A 19,811-nucleotide genomic window follows, 5' to 3' on the forward strand; every position below is an offset into this window, starting at 1 on the left:
AAAATAAAAGTCCTATAAAGATGATGTAGATTGAAGACCATCCTAATGCAACAAGAGTGGACAAAATTGAAAGCCATTTCTCTCCTAATATCTCTCAAAATTGGCTTTGTTACAATGTATTTCCCAATGAAAACTCTTCAATTTTGATAATTATCTATAAATAAATTAATTAAAACCAAGAGGATGAAATAATGTAATAATTATTTACATCTACTTTTAGTAATTGTATATTTCATCATGAATGTCTTAAGATCTCTGATAATAATATGCAGTTAAATGAATGCTAACTATGAAGATAGCATGTAGTACTGTCCTGTTCAAGCCAAGGCTTCCACTTGAACAACTTTTTGAGTTTCTTATTAAATATGAACCTCATTTTAGAAAGATCCACAAATTGGAAACAATTTTCCTTCCTGCCATGGTGAAAACTCACAAATCATATGATGAGGAAAAAATACATTTTCTCAGCAAATATCTTTCAAACAAACAGATTGTTTTGGGAAAAAATAGGGACTATAGAAAAACTGTGAAATACAGTAAAAATACCACTCTTAAATGCTTTTAATATGCCTGTCAATGTGGATCATGCAAGCTTTTTCTATGAAAAATAACAAGACTGTCTTCCTGTAGGATTTAGAACTTAAAAAATTTAGCACAGAAATATTTTGATAAAATAATTTATTTCATAAACATATAGAAATATAAAATTATATACAAAATGATTTATCATTTGAAAAAATAGAATGCTGATAAAAAGACAATGTTACTCCAACACATCAATTCATGAATGATCAACCCAGACTACTATACCCAGGAAAACTTTTGGTCATCATAGATGGATAAAATGAGATATTCAATGATAAAGTCAAATTTAAAGAATGTCTACAAATCCATCCCTACAGATCATACTAGAATGAAAAATGCAATCCAAGGACATAATTTACACCCAAGAAAATAGTGGAAATAAATAATCTCACACCAGCATAACCCAAAGAAGGAAAACACACACACACACACACACACACACACACACACACACACTACCAACAACAATGACAAACAAATACAGGAATTAACAATCATGGGCCATTTTTTTCTCAATATCAGTGGAATCAATTCCACAATAAAAAATGACAACCAGAATAAATGTGAATATAAGAGCCAACCTTCTGTTGCATATAAGAAATATATCTGGTCATTAAAGATTGACATTATCTCAGAGTAAAAGGGTAGAAAACCATTTTCTAATCAAGTGGCTCAAAGAAGCAAACTGGTATAGCTATTCTAATATCAAAAAATAGACTTCAAATCAAAATTAATCAGAGGAGATTGGGAAGGACACTTTATACTCATCAAAGGAAAAATTCACCAAGATGACATTTCAATACTCAATATCTCTGCTCCAAATGCAAGGGCTCCCACAATTGTTCATGAAACATTACTAAAGCTTAAATCACACATATACTCTCATACATTGCTAGTGAGAGACTTCAATACCCCACACTCACAAATGGACAGGTCACTGAAACATAAACTAATCAAAGAAATAATGGAATTAGCAGATGTTAGCAACCAAATGGACTTAACAGGGGATCTAAAGTACATGTCATCCAAACAGAAAAGAATATATATTCTTCGCAGTACCTCATAGAACATGTTCAAAAATTGACCACATACTCAATCAGAAAGCAAGTCTCAATAGATACAAAAAAATTGAAAGAAACTCCTGTATCCTATCAGATTACCATAGATTGAACCTGGATTTCAATAAGGACAAAAACAACAGAAAGCATAAAATCTCATGGAAACTGAACAACTCTATAGTGAATAACTACTGGGTCAGGGCACAAATAAAGAAAGAAATTAAAGCTTGGTGATGGTGGTGCACTCTTTTAGTCCTAGAACTTGGGGGGAAAAGTAGGGAGATTTCTGTAATTTGAAGGTCAGTGTGGTCTACACAGTGAGTTCCAGGACAGCCAAAGCCATACACAGTTTTACCTTGTCTCAAAAAATCATTAAGAAAAAACCTAGCATGATAATTGTAGTAATAATTATTATTATCTAATAATAATGATGAAGGATATTAAAAACTTCCTCGAATTTAATGAAAATGAATGTACAACATATCCCAACAAATAAGACATGATAAAAGCTGAGCAAAGGGGAAAGTTCAAAGCAATATGTGCCTTCATATCAAGTTTGGAGAGATCTTCTAGAAAATTAACAGCACACATGAAATCACTAGAACAAACAGAAGCAAACACACTCAAGTGTAAACTGAGGCAAGGCTTTGCTGTCCCAACTGCCAAGTCCTGAATAAACATACAGAAGCTTATATTAACTACAAAGTACTCAACTGATAGCTCAGGCTTATTGTAACTAGCTTTTACATTTTTAAGTCAACCCATATTCCTTATTTACCCTCTGACATGTGACAGCATTTTATTAGAATGGCATATTCATCTTCTGTTCCCTTTGCTTCTGCTGGCAACTCCTCAGACTTTCCTCATTCTATCATTCTCAGTTTGGCTCTCCTGCCTAACTTTATCCAGCTTAGCTATTAGCCAGTCAGCTGTTTCTTAAACCAATCATAGTGACAGTGTACAGGATTATTCCACAGCAACCAAGAGGAGTATATGGCAGGAAATAATCAAACTGAAGGCTTAGAACAATACAATAGGAATAAAAAAATTTCACCCCAAAACTGATGCAAACAAATGCAGTGATCCACAGCCAAACATTAGGCCGAGTACAGAGAATCCTTCTAAAGAGATAGAGGAAGGATTGTAGAAGCCAGAGCAGTTAAGGGCATCACAAGAAAACCCACAGAATCAACTTACATGGACTTGTAGGGTCTCACAGAGCCTGAACTGACAACCAGGGAGCCTGCATGGGACTGAACTAAGCCTGCATATATGGGACAGTTGTGTAGCTTGGTATTCTTGTGGAACTCATAACAGTGGGAAGAGTAGCAGTTTCTAACTCTTCTGCTAGCTTTTGGGACCCTATTCATGATACTGGATTGCCTTGCCCAGCCTTAACACAAAGGGAAGCTGTTAAGCAACTTGATATGCATGTTCTGATAATATCCATGGGAGGCCTGCCCTTTTCTGAACAGAAATTGAGGAGGACTGGTTTGAGGGGGGTGCAGAAGGGAGGTAAGTAGCAGGGTGTGGAGGAGTTGAGGGAGGGGAAGCTGCAAATTAAAAAAAAAAAAACAGAATAAATTTAAGACAATTTTTAAAATCCTTATTAAAAAAGCAGACACAATGAAACAAAGAGTTGGTTCTTTGAGAAAATCAACAAGATAGACAAATTCTCATCCAAATGAACTAAAGGGCAGAGAGAGAATATCCAAGTTAACAAAAACAGAAACAAGAGGGGGATATAAAAACAGACAGTAAGGAAATTCAAAGAATCATTGTCACACTTTAAAAACCTGTAGTACACAAGATTAGAGAATCAAAAAGAAATAGACAATTTTCTCAATAGATACCACTTGCCAAAGTTAAATCAAGATAAGACAAGTAATTTAAATAGACATATAAGTCCTAAGGATATAGAGGCAGTCATTAAACATTTCCCAACCAAAGGGCAGGGACAGTTTTATTGCAAAATTTTACCAGACATTCAAAGAAGAGATAATACCAACACTCCTCAAATTATTCCAGAAAATAGAAACAGAACAAATACTGCCGAATTCATTTTAAGAGGTCCCAGTCACGCTGATACTCAAACCACACAAAAAGTCAGTGAAGAAAAAAAAATACAGACCAATATCCCTCATAAACACTGATGCAAAAATACTTAATAAAATATGTGCAAACAGAATCCAAGGGCACAACAAAAAGATTACCCACTGTAATCATATAGGCTTCATTTCAGAGATACAGAGATGCTTTAACATATGAAAATCTGTCAATGTAATCCACCATACAAATAAAATGAAAGGAAAAAATAATACACATGATCATCTCATTAGATGTTGAAAGAATCTGACAAAATTCAACATCCCTTCAATTTATGTCATAGAGAGATCAGGGGTACAAGGGACATACTGAAACATAATAAAGACAATTTACAGTAAGAATATAGCCAACATTGAATTAAATGGAGAGAAACTCAAAACAATTACACTAAAAGAAGGAATAAGACAAAGCTGTCCACTCTCTCCATATCTATTCAATGTAATGCTTGAAGATATAGCTAGAGCAATAACACAATGAAAGGAGATCAAGAGGATATGATTTGGAAAGAAAGAAGTCACAATATTACTATTTGCAGAAGTTATGATAGTATGCATAAGTGACCTCAAAAATTCTACCAGGGTACTCCTATAGCTGACAAACACCTTCAGCAAAGTGGCTGGATACAAGATGGACTAAAAATAATCAGTAGTCCTCTTGTATAAAAATGACAAATTATCTGAGAAGAAACCAGGGAGATATCATCTTTCACAATAGCCACAAATATATAAAATATCTTGGTGTAACTCGAACCAAGGAAGTGAAAGACTTATATGTCAAGAACTTCAAGTCTTTGAAGAGGGACATGGGAGAAGATATCAGAATATTAAAAGACCTCCCAAGCTCTTAGATTGGTAGAATTAACATAATGATCAACTTAACAACAGCAATCTACAGATTCAAGGCAATTTCAATCCAAATTTCAATAATTTCTTTACAGAACTCAAAGGGACAAAAAAAACAAAACAAAAAAAAACAAAACAAAACAAAAAAACCTCTGGGTAGCTAAAACAATACTCTACAATGAAAGAACTTCTAAGGCTATCACTAATCCTGATTTCAAGATCTACTACAGAGATATACTAATAAGATTAACATAGTGCTGGCATAAAAACAGACAGATGGATCAACAGAATTGAATGAAAGACACAGATATAAATCCACACACCTATGGACACTTGGTTTTTGACACAGAAGCCAAAATTATACAATAGTAAAAAAAGGAGTATCTTCAACAAATGGTGCTGACATAACTGAATATCTACATGTGAAAGAATACAAATAGGTTCATATCTATCACCCTGCACAAAACTCAAGTCCAACTGTATCAAAAACCTGAACATAAATCCTGATACCCAAACCTGATAGAAGAGAAAAGGGGAAATAACGTTGCATGTATTGACAACTTCCTAAACAGAATACCAATTGCACAGGCACTGAGATCAACAATTACTAAATGAGAACTAATGAAACTGAAAAGCTTCTGCATGGCAAAGGACACTGTCAATAGGTCCAAAAGGCAGCCCGCAGAATGGAAAAACATCTTCACCAACCCTACATCCTATAGAAGACTAATTTCCAAAATATATGAAGAACTCAAAAACTACATATCAGAAAATAAATAATCATGTTAAACAGCGGGGTATAGATCTACACAGGTAATTCTCAACAGAGGAATCTCAAATGGCTGAAAAATACATAAGGAAAAGTTCAACATTCTTAGCCATAAAGGAAATGCAAATCAAAATGACTCCGAGATTCTATCTTATGCCTGTTAGTATAGCTAAGATAAAAAAAACCCAAGTGACAGTTAATTATGGTGGTATTTTATTTGTACTGAAATGTGATTTTATTTGTATGTTAATAAATAAAGTTGCCCTGGGGTCAGAGCTATTAGAGCCATAGCAAAAGCTGGGTGTTGGTGGTGCACGCATTTAATCCCAGCACTTGGTAGGCAGAGCTAGGTAGATCTCTGTGTGTTCAAGGATACAGCCAACAGACAGTGACGAGGCAGTCATGTGGTTGGTTTTACAACCAATGAGAAGGCAGAACAGAAAGTGTATATAAAGACAAACAGACAGGAAGTAGCTCTCTTTCGGAGAGGTCTCTGGGCTTAAGAGGCTAGCAGCAGCAGGCGGGTAAAGCTCTTAGCTCTGATCTCTTGGCTTTCTTATTTGCATTGGTTCTGTGTTTCTTATTTAATAAGATGGTTGGTTACATCTACAGTTAATGCTGGAGAAGATGATGAGCAAGGGGAATACTCCCCCATTGCTGGTGGGAGTGCAAACTTGTATAACCAGTTTGGAAGTCATCATGGCAGTTCCTCGAGAAATGGGAATCAATTTACCTCAAAACCCAGCTATACCACTTCATTATACCATAAGGACATTTGCTAATATGTTCATAGCAAATTTACTCAAAAAAAAAAAAAAACCAGAAAGTAGAAACAGCCTAGATGTCCCTCAACTGAAAAATGAAAAATGAATAAAGACAATGTGGTATGTTTACACAATGGAGTATTACTCAGCTGTTAAAAAGAATGACATCATGAAATTTAAAGGCAAATGGATGTAACTAGAAAAAAAAATCTTCAGTGAGATAACCCAGACCCAGAAAAGAAAAGCATGGTATGTCTTACTTATGAGTGAATATTCACTGTGAAGTAAAGAATAATCAGGCTACAATCTGCAGACCCAAAGAAGCTAAGTAACAAGGGAAAGCTTGTTACTGACTCAGTAGGGGAAGCTTGGATCTCCCTGGCAAGGAAAAATAGAATAAATTTCAGGGTTGGATTGGAGCCCACATGTAGAGGGATGGGCAGGAGCAATTAGGTTGGGGTGGATGGAGTAGGTGAGTACTGAAAGAGATGACTAGAAAAGGGGGCAGCTTTTGGGGGTGAAGTGCAATCCCAGTGCAATGGAAACTCCCCAGTAATCTACAAGGGTGATGCCAGCTAAGACTCCTAGCAATAGGGGATGGTAAATAGCTTCAACTAGTTATCTCCTGTTAACAGTCTAGACTTTCAGGAGGAATTGGGACACCAACCCAGTCAGAAAACCTTTGATCTACAATATGGTCTGCCTACAGGATGTGCAGTAGTAAAGGTGACATAGAAATTGGAGGAGTGGCAATCCAAGGACAGGTCAAGCCTGAGACCAATGCCACAAGGTGGAGCCCATTCTTGACTGTGCCTGGAGCGTGAGGACCCAGTGGCTGGGTAGCCCATAGACCTAGGATATTACCTAAATGACTGAAAAAATGCAAGGCAACGTACCCAGTCTCACTGCCACTTGATATGCCATGTCTGGTTAATATCCGTGGGAGGTCAGCATTTCTGAATAGAAAGGGAGGAGGAGTGGATGGGAGGAAGGCATAGGGGAGGTGCTGGGGAGGGACTTGGAGGACAGGAGGGATGGGAAACTGAAGTTGGTTGTGATGTAAATAATAACAATAATAATAGTAATAAAAATCATTTTTTTCCAAAGGAAATTCTGTAAAATAAAGGAAAAAATATCATTCCAAAATGCTTCTAATATGCCTGTCAATGTGGCATGTGCTAACTTTCTACTTTCTGGTATAAAAAATAAGACTGATTTCCTGTGTGATTTAGAACATGAGAAATTTTACCACAGAATATAGTGAGAAGATCATTTATTGCATAAACTCATAGAAATATGAAGTTATGCAGAAAATGATTGACCATTTTGGAAAGGGACATCAGTAGACTACTGATATAAAGATGATGTAACTCCTACATGAGTGATCATAGGTTGTTACTGAAACAAATAATTTGATGTTGAAATTAAATGTGAAGAAGTCATTAAAAACTATATCCGCATGAGAAAAGGAAGAAGCAAAGTGCTGGAGAGACCCACAGAAATCCACAAAGATACCCCCACAATATACTGCTGGCAATGGTTGAGAGACAGCCGAAACTGACCTACTCTGGTGATGGGATGGCCAAATACCCTAATAGTCGTGCCAGAAACCCCATCCAACGACTGACAGATCTGGATGCAGAGATCCACGGCTAGGCCCCGGGTGGATCCGGGAGTCAAATTAGCGAGAAAGAGGAGGGTTTATAGGAGCGAGAATTGTTGAAACCAAGGTTGGATAAAGCACAGGGACAAACAGCCAAACGAATGGAAACACGTGAACTATGAACCAAAGGCTGAGGGGCTCCCAACTGGATCAGGCCCTCTGAATAGGTGAAACAGTTGATTGGCTTGATCTGTTTGGGAGGCATCTAGGCAGTGGGACCGGGTCCTGTGCTCATTGCATGAGATGGCTGTTTGAAACCTGGGACTTATGCAGGGACGCTTGGCTCAGTCTGGGAGGAGGGAATGGACCTGCCTGGACTGAGTCTATCAGGTTGATCTCAGTCCTGGGGGCGGGGAGGCTTTGCCCTGGAGGAGGTGGGAATGGGGGGGGTGGGGGAAAGGGGAGGGGGCAGGAGGGGGGAGAACAAGGGAATCTGTGGCTGATATGTAGAACTGAATGGTATTGTAAAATAAAATAAAAGGAATATATATATATATATATATTTATATATATCTGCAGTTACTTTTTTAGAGAACCTAAACTGTATGATTATTTTTGTTTTGTCCATACATCGTACTAAATTTTTAACTTGTTACTTTGTTATGTTAAAATTAACTGGAGACCATAATAGATAATATATCCCTACATCATTTATACATTTATACTATGGAGACACAGTTATCTACATTTAAAAAAAAGTCTAAACAGAACAGAATATGTTAATAATCTTGGGAGTTTTTTTCAATTATTTCATAATTATATGGTTATTATACATTATTAGTTTTATATTTTATCACCTTTCATTCAAAATAACAACAAATAACAGGACAAGAGTAGGAAATAAATTAAGCCATTTGCATTTTAATTTTATTGCTTACATCAAAGCATTAAATATATTTTCATAATTAAAGCATAATCACTTCTAACATCTAAAAATGTGATTACTTTAGTTTCAGTCATTATTGTATGAAATAAAATATTTTAAATTACTATGTACTAAAATATAGTTATATCATGAAAATGTTTGACATCTGTTTAATGAGCAGACTATACACCCAGGAGAGAGATTATGTAGTCTCAGTGGACTTAGAACTGGCTTTTCCTTATATCACTACAATGAAATTTTGACTGAAAAGACTTAACTAGTATTATGATCTGGACAGGATTCAGGATTATTTCTTGTAACCAATTTTTATGGGAGCCAATGACATAATTAATAAAAGTTTTGAAAATACACAGTTCTGTCATTTGAAGAAATTACTAATATATTGTTTTGTTTCTAATTGGCATGCTAGCCAGTCAAAGGGGAGAAGGGAATATAATAAAATTTTCACTGTCTCACTAAATTTGTGTCAAAATACTTTCTTTAAGTCTAGAAGTTGGAAATTAATTAGCACTTTTCAAAGTTTTATGATACATCTTTTTTGTATTGTTTTCATTTAAAAACTAATTAATTACTTCCAAACACACTAGGCATTTCTAACACACTGTAATTTGAACATTTCTGACATAGCGTAGAATATTGGATTGTGTACATTTGAACTTTTGAAATCTGCTATTTAGTTGGAAAATCTTTCGTGAAATAGTAGAACTCAATTTATCATTATTTCTTTTTCTTCGTTTAGAGACAAAGTGATAAATAATTTAGTAGCTATTAAAACACCATTTAATCTTTGAGTTGGCTTAAATGATTCTCCTTTCTTAGTCATTACTTTTTACTCTCGGGGGCACTTCTCTCTCTAAAAGTACCTTTCAGGAATTGAGTTCTTCCAAACCTTCGTGGTGTGGACAAGTTTGAATTTCCCCTTTGCTCTTTCTGTGTACCTTTCTGACTTCTTGAATTGAAAGGCAAAATCTGCTTGATTTAACCTCCCTGATATGTTAGCTACTTCTGCCTGATGGTTCTATGACAAGCTCCAGAACACTGACATTTGTAAGCATTCTGTTATCAATGCAATACAGGAAAAAAAAGTAATAAAGTGGAAGTGCTTGATCAGGTTGATAAATGCTGTGTGATTTTTTTGAACTACATCTATTAAATGTATTATATGAGCCGTTACATGTCAGTATTTTTCTGTATTATGTAGACAGGCATCTCAGAAAGCCACCATGTGTCTTTGCATATGTACTTTTCCTGCTCAGAAAAGTGAAATTAGCTCAGGTCATGTTTTCCTACATTCTGATGTCAATAAGAATAAAATTTCCTTTTTCTGGGGGCCATTGATTCTAGGGGCAAACTTTCTCACCCTGTCTGTATGTACTATCATCTAATTCTATTAAATTCACAGTTTTCCATAGCTTAATATCAATGTACTATTCTCTACTTTTCTTCATGCTGTAATTGCTACAATATAGGATATATTTAGACTTTTTCACACTTGTCATTATTTCCAAGAGCTTCTTGATTCACAAAAAGGGCTTCTGTCCTTTCATTATTCCCACATTTGTATCCCAGTTACTTCGAGTCAAACCCTCAGCCTCTCTTGGAAATTAAGAACAATAGTAAGAAAATTACACTATGAAGAAGTCACAATTAAAACATTTATTGCTGAGTAATTTATGTGTGAACATAGATCCATCTTTCTACTTCAACGTAAGTCCAAAACATGCATAGTGACTCTATTCTTCATAAATTCTTAATTTTATACTTTATTTAAACTCAAGAATCAAATAGTCTTTTCTTCCCAGGAATGCCTTTGGAGGACATTCCTGATAGTAAACACACTTTACTTATCTTTCTTCATAAATCCTCTGCTCTCTAGAGGAGATGAACTACATGCTATCTATATTACATATGTACATTATTAAGAGATTTTCACTTAATAAACCTTGGCATATTTTGCAGTTGGTGATAGTAATAGCCTGACAAGAGTTGCTTCTATGGGTCATGTTAGATAGGGTATTGACTCCCACTGCAGGTTTGGTGTCTCTAATCATCACACCGTCTCTTTCAAAATTCTAAAATGACTCTCAGAAGAAAATTAATTTTAATTAGCTTTAATTTTGAAAAATACATCTCATATAACAATTTTCATGGCCCAAATGTGACATAATAAAATGCATATTGCTGCAAGGGTGAAACCACGACTTTATTATGCCATTTGATTATATAACCATGGTAAAAACAACTGTTCTTGGGAAGGTCTTGAATGTCAAGGCAACAACAGCAGTAGTCAGTGCTACTGACAACTCGGGGTCTTATGGAAAAACAAGCATATAAACAGCTAAACAAACCGTGAGAATATTAATTTGCTAAATACTTGTTTTACCTTGGGAACTTTGAGGACAGAACAATTAATTCTGATTGAATGCATGAGTACTTCCTTGAGAAAGAAGTTAAATAGCATCAAGGCTCCTCTTATTAGGTTAGGTTTGAAGTCTATTTTGTCAGATATTAGAATGGCTACACCTGCTTGCTTTTTAATTCCATTTGATTGGAATATATATTTTCCATCCTTTTCCCCTAAGGTAATGTGTATCACTGGTACTGAAATGTGTTTCTTCTGTTTTGAGATGCATTTTCACTTAATAAACTCATGAATTTACTGATATGTTTCTCTTTAGTGAACAGTTGAGACAATTAATACCAGGAGTAATTATTTAATAGGTGTATTAATTACTATCTTTCCATTCTTTTGTGGTAATCTATTATATCTGTTTTTATTCAGTGTTCTAGATTTGTTAACTTTCTCATGATGCTGTAGGCATATTTAATCTTCTTTTCAGTAATAACTCCTTCCAATATCCTTTCTAGGGCTATCCTAGTACTCATAAATTCCTTAAACCTGATTTTATCTTATAATTATTTCCTTTTTTCCTTAAATATTTTTATTGATAGTTTTACTGAGTATAGTATTCTTGGCTGACATCTGTGCTCTTTTATAACTTGTACCATGATTCAGCTATAAGACTCTTCGACACATATTAATGGACCCTATATTTTACTACAGAGTTATTTGCTTATTTACAGTCACTGATACCCTATTCACAATAACCAGGAAATTGAAGCAGTCTAGATATCCATATATAATGAATATATGTTATATTTATACAATTGAATATTGTTCAGGTATGAAAAAATGAAATTGTGAGACTCCCAGGTAAATGGGTGGAGCTGTAAGCAATTATTCTGAAGAATATAACTCAAGCTTAGAAAGATAAACATCACATTTTCTCTCATTTATGGATGTTAGGTTCGAATCCTTAGATTTATCTCCCTTGAAATATCACCAGAGGTCAGAAAATTACTGAAAGCTTATGGATATTAACCTTCGAAGGAAGGGAGATTGATCAAACTTGTGGTGATATTTTATTTGTGCTGAAATATCATGATGTAAATGGTTGAACGGGAAATATGGAACAGAATGGGATAAATTTGTGTTAGGGAGGAAAGTATAGGCTAGAGGAGGGAATATGTAGAGGGATACATATTCTTAAAGATTTTTCAAAAAAAGTCATGGAAAACTACTATTTTAGAAAACATGCATTGTTTATCTTTACACAAAATAAAAAGTTTAAATGGAATTATTCTAACCAGTCAACAGTGACCCTACTGGACACCAAAGGATAATAAATTTAAAAAAAGAGCCCAGTTCAGGAAAGGATTATGTCTTTTGGAGTCATTGGCCAGTGAAGTCACAGTGACCCCCAACCATTACATGCTTTTGCCCATGTTCTTGTTACCCCACCTCCAGAACTTGATGGAAATATCCTATTGATTGAGACAGCAAATACTTGAGCCATAGTACATGGAGAAATCAAGCTGGTAGTAACTTGGGAAATTCACACTTACTAGTTAGCTTCTATATTCCTGGCAGGAGTTATGCATGCTACGTGTGAATTAAAGCAAGACTGATCTTGCCCACCTGTGAACTATGTGAGCTATAATAATGACTGGCATGGGAAGACATGCACGCTGGTGTAACGGTGGTTCAAACACTTTCTGACTGGATTTAAGTACACCTCCACAGATTAAACCCATGCCTTGCACCAGCACTTCCTTGTATGTAGTCTGGGCATAGTCCTTGGGGGAGTAGTTACTACTATTATTATGATAAATGACATATTTATTATAGTGATATCTACGAGCTTTTTTATTATGCCCATAGATTAACACACCTTTCAGGCCTTATCAGAGAATTTTCTACCTGCAGTAAAAGATCAACACAGATATTCAACGGCCAAGGGGCAGCAGAACGTATGAGACTGCAAGATGTTCAGCCACAAAGAGACCGTATATATTGCAAGTACCTCCTCAAGGATAATGGTGGCAAAGAGAGTGGCAGTATTATATGAATTGGATATGTTGGAAGACTAAAAGGAAACAGTATCTTCTGAACAGACACCTAGGCAATTGCACATATGATCTCACAACCTTTGTGACAGCATGCATAATACCGGTGAAGGACAAACACTACCAAACACAAAAGTAGAGAGGAGATACAGGCATGAAGTTCCACACCTAGATGAGGAGCTTTTGATAATTCTTAGTTGCTGGGAAAAGAAGAGTTAATTTTTCTAAGTATGAAGTCTCTAATAAGTAAACCATGATCCACTGACAGGGAGCATAAATTTTGGCACAGCTTAAATTGAACTTAGTGTGTAATGAAAAAAGAAAGTGTGAAATGGAAGGGATGGAATAGGAGGAGCTGGTGTAAAAAGAATGAGCATAGTAAAAATGTTTGTATGGAAATCTCTTGACTAAATATAGTGTCAAACCTTGACGCCTAGCAAGATACAAGTGAACTGATAATGGAGATAGGCACTATATGAATTAATTCTCTACTGATATGTATGTATTATTACAACAGAGGCAGAAATATTCATATTATATCCTTCAATATAAAATGATATATTTTTGAAATAAATCTACTTTTTGAACTAAAAGTAACCATAGAAATATATATCTTAATAATATTATGACAGTATCAGGCATCTTTTACAAATAACTGTTTAATTATCCTTATTTAAGTAATATATCTCATAAGATCACTGTGAATCTTGATGTGAGAACATAATATATTTTAAAAATGTAACAATATATTCTAAACAGAGACACGACCAGCGGCGGAGACAAGCAGACGCAGGTAGGCCCACGGCGGCGGCCCGCAGAGGTAGACGGGCCTGGCAGCAGTGACAAGCAGAGGTAGGTAGGGCCTGCAGAGACATACAGGCCCGGCAGCAGCTGGCAGAGACATACAGGCTCGGCAGCGGACCGCAAAGGTAGACAAGCCCGGTGACGGAGACAAGCAGACACAGCTTGGAACAGGGACGCCTCTAACCACAAAACCCGGGGAATAAGCTATCTCCGTGGGAAGGAACCAGAAAGAATCTGAACATTCCGTCTGAGGACAACCCAGGGCCCAGCTGCTGATCCTGCGAAACCCAACAACTTGGAGGTGTTGGTGAGACTACCCTGCTCAGCTGAAACCCATCTGGGAGAGGATTCAGATGCCTACAGTTGGAAGTCTGAAGAAACAAGATCAGCTAAGGAGTTGACGAATGACCAAAATGTGACCTGGGAACACAGAAGAAGGCGCTGCCCAGTCACCAAACCAGATCACCAGAATCATAAGTATATACTTCATCGACTGAGATCAGCTGCCCCTAAAGAAATAGCCCAGTAGCACCAATTTAACCAAGAACTCCTACTAAACCAAGACTAAAAATTAGAACAAGAGAGGCAGTCTCAGACACAGACACCACCTGCACCACACAGAGGAAGAGATGAGTAGACGCCAGTGCAAAAATACAGGCAACAACATAAAGACCTATATGGCAACATCAAAACTTAGTGATTCTACACCTTCAAGACCTGAACATACCAAGACAAAAGAAACAGAAGAAATCAACCCTAAAAATGACTTTAAGAAGATGATAGAGGCCCTTAAAGAAGAAATAAAACATTCCTTCAAACAGAAAATAAAAACTTTCCTTAAAGAGGAAATGAAAAACTCCCTTAAAGAGGAAATAAAAACTTCCCTTAAAAAGGAAATGAAAAGCTCCATTAAAGAGGAAATAAAAAACTCCCTTAAAGAAATGGAAGAAAAAACAAACAAAAAATGGGAGGAAATCAAAGAAAGCCAAGAAAAAGCAATTAAACAGATGAAAGAAACATTCCAAGATCTGAAAAATTAATTTGAGACAAAAAGAAAACACATGCTGAGGGAATGCTGGAAATAGAAATCCTGACTAAACGAACAGGAACTACAGAAACAAGAATAACCAACCAATTACAAGAGATGGAACAGAGAATCTCTGACACTGAAGACACAATAGATAAAATAGATTCGTCAGTCAAAGAAAACACTAAAGACAAAAAAGTCGTAACACAAAACGTCCAGGAAATTTGGGACACCATGAAAAGACTAACCCTAAGAATAATAGGGATAGAAGAAGGAGAAGAATACCAACTCAAAGGCACAGAAAATATATTCAACAAAATCATAGAAGAAAACTTTCCTAACCTAAAGAAAGAAATACCTATGAAGATACAAGAAGCTTACAGAACACTGAATAGGCTGGATCCAAAAAAAAGTCCCCTTGCCACATAATAATCAAAACACTAGACACACAGAACAAAGAAAAAATATTAAGAGCCGCAAAGGAAAAAGACCAAGTAACATATAAAGGCAAACCCATCAGAATAACACCAGACTACTCAATAGAGACTATGAAAGCTAGAAGATCATGGACAAATCTCATGAAGACACTAAGAGACCAAGGATGCCAACCCAGACTATTATACCCAGCAAAACTCTCAATCACCATAGGCGGAGTAAACAAACTATTCCAGGATACAACCAGATTTAATCAATACCTGTCCACAAACCCAGCCCTACAGAAACCACTAGAAGGGAAAATCCAACCCAAAGAAGCTAAACACATCCATGAAAAATCAAGCAATAGATAATCCCACACCAACATACACCACAGAAGGACAACACAACACAACCACAAAAAAATAACAGGAATTAACAATTACTGGTCATTAATATCCATCAATATCAATGGTCTCAACTCACCTATAAAAAGACACAGGCTAACAGAATGGAAAAGAAAACAGGATGCATCCATCTGCTGCATACAAGAAACACACCTTAACTTCAAAGACAGACACTAACTCCGAGTAAAGGGCTGGGAAAAGGCTTTCCAAGCAAATGGACCTAAGAAACAAGCTGGTGTAGCTATCCTAATATCTAATAAAATAGACTTCAAACTAAAATCAATCAAAAGAGATCAGGATGGACATTACATATTTATCACGTGAAAAATCCACCAAGATGAAGTCTCGATTCTAAACATTTATGCTCCAAATACAAAAGCACCCACATTCATAAAAGAAACACTACTAAAGTTTAAAACGCACATCAAACCCCACACATTAGTAGTGGGAGATTTTAACACGCCAATCTCACCAAAAGACAGATCTACCAGACTGAAACTTAACAAAGAAATAAAGGACCTAACAGATGTTATGACTCAAATGGACCTAATAGATATCTACAGAATATTCCATCCTAACACAAAAGAATATACCTTCTTCTCAGCATCCCATGGAACCTTCTCAAAAATTGACCACATGCTTGGACACAAAACAAATCTCAACAGATACAAAAAAAAATTGGAATAACCTCCTGTATATTATCAGACCACCATGCCTTAAAGTTAGACCTCAACAACAACAAAAATTATAGAAAACCCACAAACTTATGGAAACTGAATAATGCCGACCTGAAACATCAATGGGTCAGGGAAGATATAAAGAAAGAAATTAAAGCGTTCCTAGAATTCAATGAAAATGAAAGTACAACATACCCAAATTTATGGGACACTATGAAAGCAGTGCTAAGAGAAAAATTCATAGCTCTAAATGCACACATAAAGAAGATGGAACAATCCCATACCAATGAATTAACAGCACAACTGAAAGCTCTAGAACAAAAAGAAACAAACTCACCTAGGAGAAATAGACGCCAGGAAATAATCAAATTGAGGGCTGAAATCAATGAAATAGAAAACAAGAGAACAATACAAAAAATCAATGAAACAAAGAGCTGGTTCTTTGAAAAAATCAACAAGATAGACAAACCCTTAGCCAAATTAACCAAAAGGCAAAGAGAGAGCACCCAAATTCACAAAATCAGAAATGAAAAGAGAGACATAACAACAGACAATGAGGAAATCCAGAGAATCATCAGATCATACTTCAAAAACCTGTACTCCACAAAAATGGAAAACCAGGAAGAAATGGACAATGTTCTGGATAAATACCACATACCAAAATTAAATCAAGACCAGATAAACCATTTAAATAGACCAATAACCCCTAAAGAAATAGAAACAGTCATCAAAAGTCTCCCAACCAAAAAAAAGCCCAGGACCAGATGATTTCAGTGCAGAATTCTACCAGACTTTCAAAGAAGAACTACTACCAATATTCTTCAAAGTGTTCCACACAATAGAAACAGAAGGAACACTACCAAACTCTTTTTATGAGGCTACAATTACCCTGATACCCAAACCACACAAAGATGCAGCAAAGAAAGAGAACTACAGTCCAATCTCCCTCATGAACATTGATGCAAAAATACTCAACAAAATATTGGCAAACCGAATCCAAGAATACATCAAAACAATCATCCATCACGACCAAGTAGGATTCATCCCAGGGATACAAAGATGGTTCAACATACGAAAATCAGTCAATGTAATACAACATATAAACAAACTGAAAGAAAAAAACCACATGATCATCTCCTTAGATGCTGAAAAAGCCTTTGACAAAATCTAACACCCCTTCATGATAAAGGTCTTAGAAAGATCAGGAATACAAGGAACATTTCTAAACATAATAAAAGCAATTTATAGCAAGCCAACAGCAAACATCAAATTAAATGGAGAGACACTCAAAGCGATACCACTAAATTCAGGGACAAGACAAGGCTGTCCACTCTCCCCATATTTATTCAATATAGTACTAGAAGTTCTAGTTAGAGCAATAAGACAACAAAAGGAGACCAAAGGGATACAAATTAGCAAGGAAGAAGTCAAACTTTCACTATTTGCAGATGATATGATAGTATACATAAGTGACCCCAAAAACTCTACCAGGGAACTCCTACAGCTGATAAACTCCTTCAGTAAAGTGGCAGGATACAAGATCAACTCAAAAAAATAAGTAGCCCTCCTATACACAAATGATAAAAGGGCTGAGAAAGAAGTCAGAGAAACATCACCCTTCACAATAGCCACAAATAATATAAAATACCTTGGGATAACACTAACTAAACAAGTGAAGGACCTTTTTGATAAGAACTTTAAATCTCTAAAGAAAGAAATTGAAGAAGATATCAGAAAATGGAAGGATTTCCCATGCTCATGGATAGGTAGGATTAACATAGTAAAAATGGCAATCTTACCAAAAGCAATCTACAGAATCAATGCAATCCCCATCAAAATTCCAACACAATTCTTCACAGACTTGGAAAAAAAAATACTCAACTTCATATGGAAAAACAAAAGACCCAGGATAGCTAAAAGAATCCTATATGATAAAGCAACCTTTGGAGGCATCACCATCCCTGACCTCAAACTCTACTATAGAGCTATAGTAATAAAAACAGCTTGGTGCTGGTATAAAAACCGACATATGGACCAATGGAATCGAACTGAAGACCCTGACATTAATCCATGCACATATGAACACCTGGTTTTTGACAAAGGAGCCAAAACTATACAATGGAACAAAGAAAGTATCTTCAACAAATGGTGCTGGCATAACTGGATCTCAATATGTAAAAGATTACAAATAGATCCATATCTGTCACCATGCACAAAACTCAAGTCCAAGTGGATCAAAGACCTGAACATAAATCCAGTTACACTAAACTTAATAGAAAAGAAAGTAGGACGCACTCTTGAATGCATTGGCACCGGAGACCATTTCCTAAATAAAACACCAACAGCACAGACCCTGAGCACAACAATTAATAAATGGGACCTCTTGAAATTGAGAAGCTTTTGCAGGGCAAAAGACACAGTCAATAAGACAAAAAGACAGCCAACAGAATTGGAAAAGATCTTCACCAACCCCACATCTGACTGAGGATTGATCTCCACAGTATAAAAAGAACTCAAGAAACTAGACATCAAAATACTGAACACTCCAATTAAAAAATGGGCTAAAGAGCTAAACAGAGAATTCACAAAACAAGAACTACAAATGGCTGAAAGACATTTAAAGAAATGCTCAACATCCTTAATCATCAGAGAAATGCAAATCAAAATGACTCTGAGATACCATCTTACACCTGTCAGAATGGCTACCATCAAAAACACCAATGACAGCCAATGTTGGAGAGGATGTGGAGCAAAGGAAACACTCCTCCACTGTTGGTGGGAATGTAAACTTGTACAACCACTGTGGAAATCAGTATGGTGGTTTCTCAGAAAATTAGGAATCGAACTACCTCAAGACCCAGCCATCCCACTCTTGGGCATATACCCAAGGGATGCTGATTCATACCATAAAGATACATGCTCAGCTATGTTCATAGCAGCGCTTTTTGTAATAGCCAGAACCTGGAAACAACCTAGATGCCCATCAACAGAAGAATGGATGGAAAAAATGTGGTACATATACACAATGGAGTACTACTCAGCAGAGAAAAACAATGAAAGCATGAAATTTGCAGGCAAATGGATGGAACTAGAAAAAAAAAATCATCCTGAGTGAGGTAACCCAAACCCAGAAAGACAGTCATGGTATGTACTCACTCATAAGTGGATTCTAGATATAAAATAAAGAACAATCAGACCACAACCCATAGAACCATAGAGGCTGTATATATAGCATGGAGGTCCCTAGGATGACTGTGGCTTATAATAAATTTCGGTTTTACTCACTTATTGAAAAAAATAGCCAAATGAATGGAAACACATGAACTATGAACCAAAGGCTGAGGGGCCCCCAGCTGGATCAGGCCCTCTGAATAGGTGAGACAGTTGATTGGCTTGATCAGT

The sequence above is a fragment of the Peromyscus maniculatus genome, chromosome 11 (assembly GCF_049852395.1).
Source record: "Peromyscus maniculatus bairdii isolate BWxNUB_F1_BW_parent chromosome 11, HU_Pman_BW_mat_3.1, whole genome shotgun sequence".
Taxonomy (NCBI): Eukaryota; Metazoa; Chordata; class Mammalia; order Rodentia; family Cricetidae; genus Peromyscus; species Peromyscus maniculatus.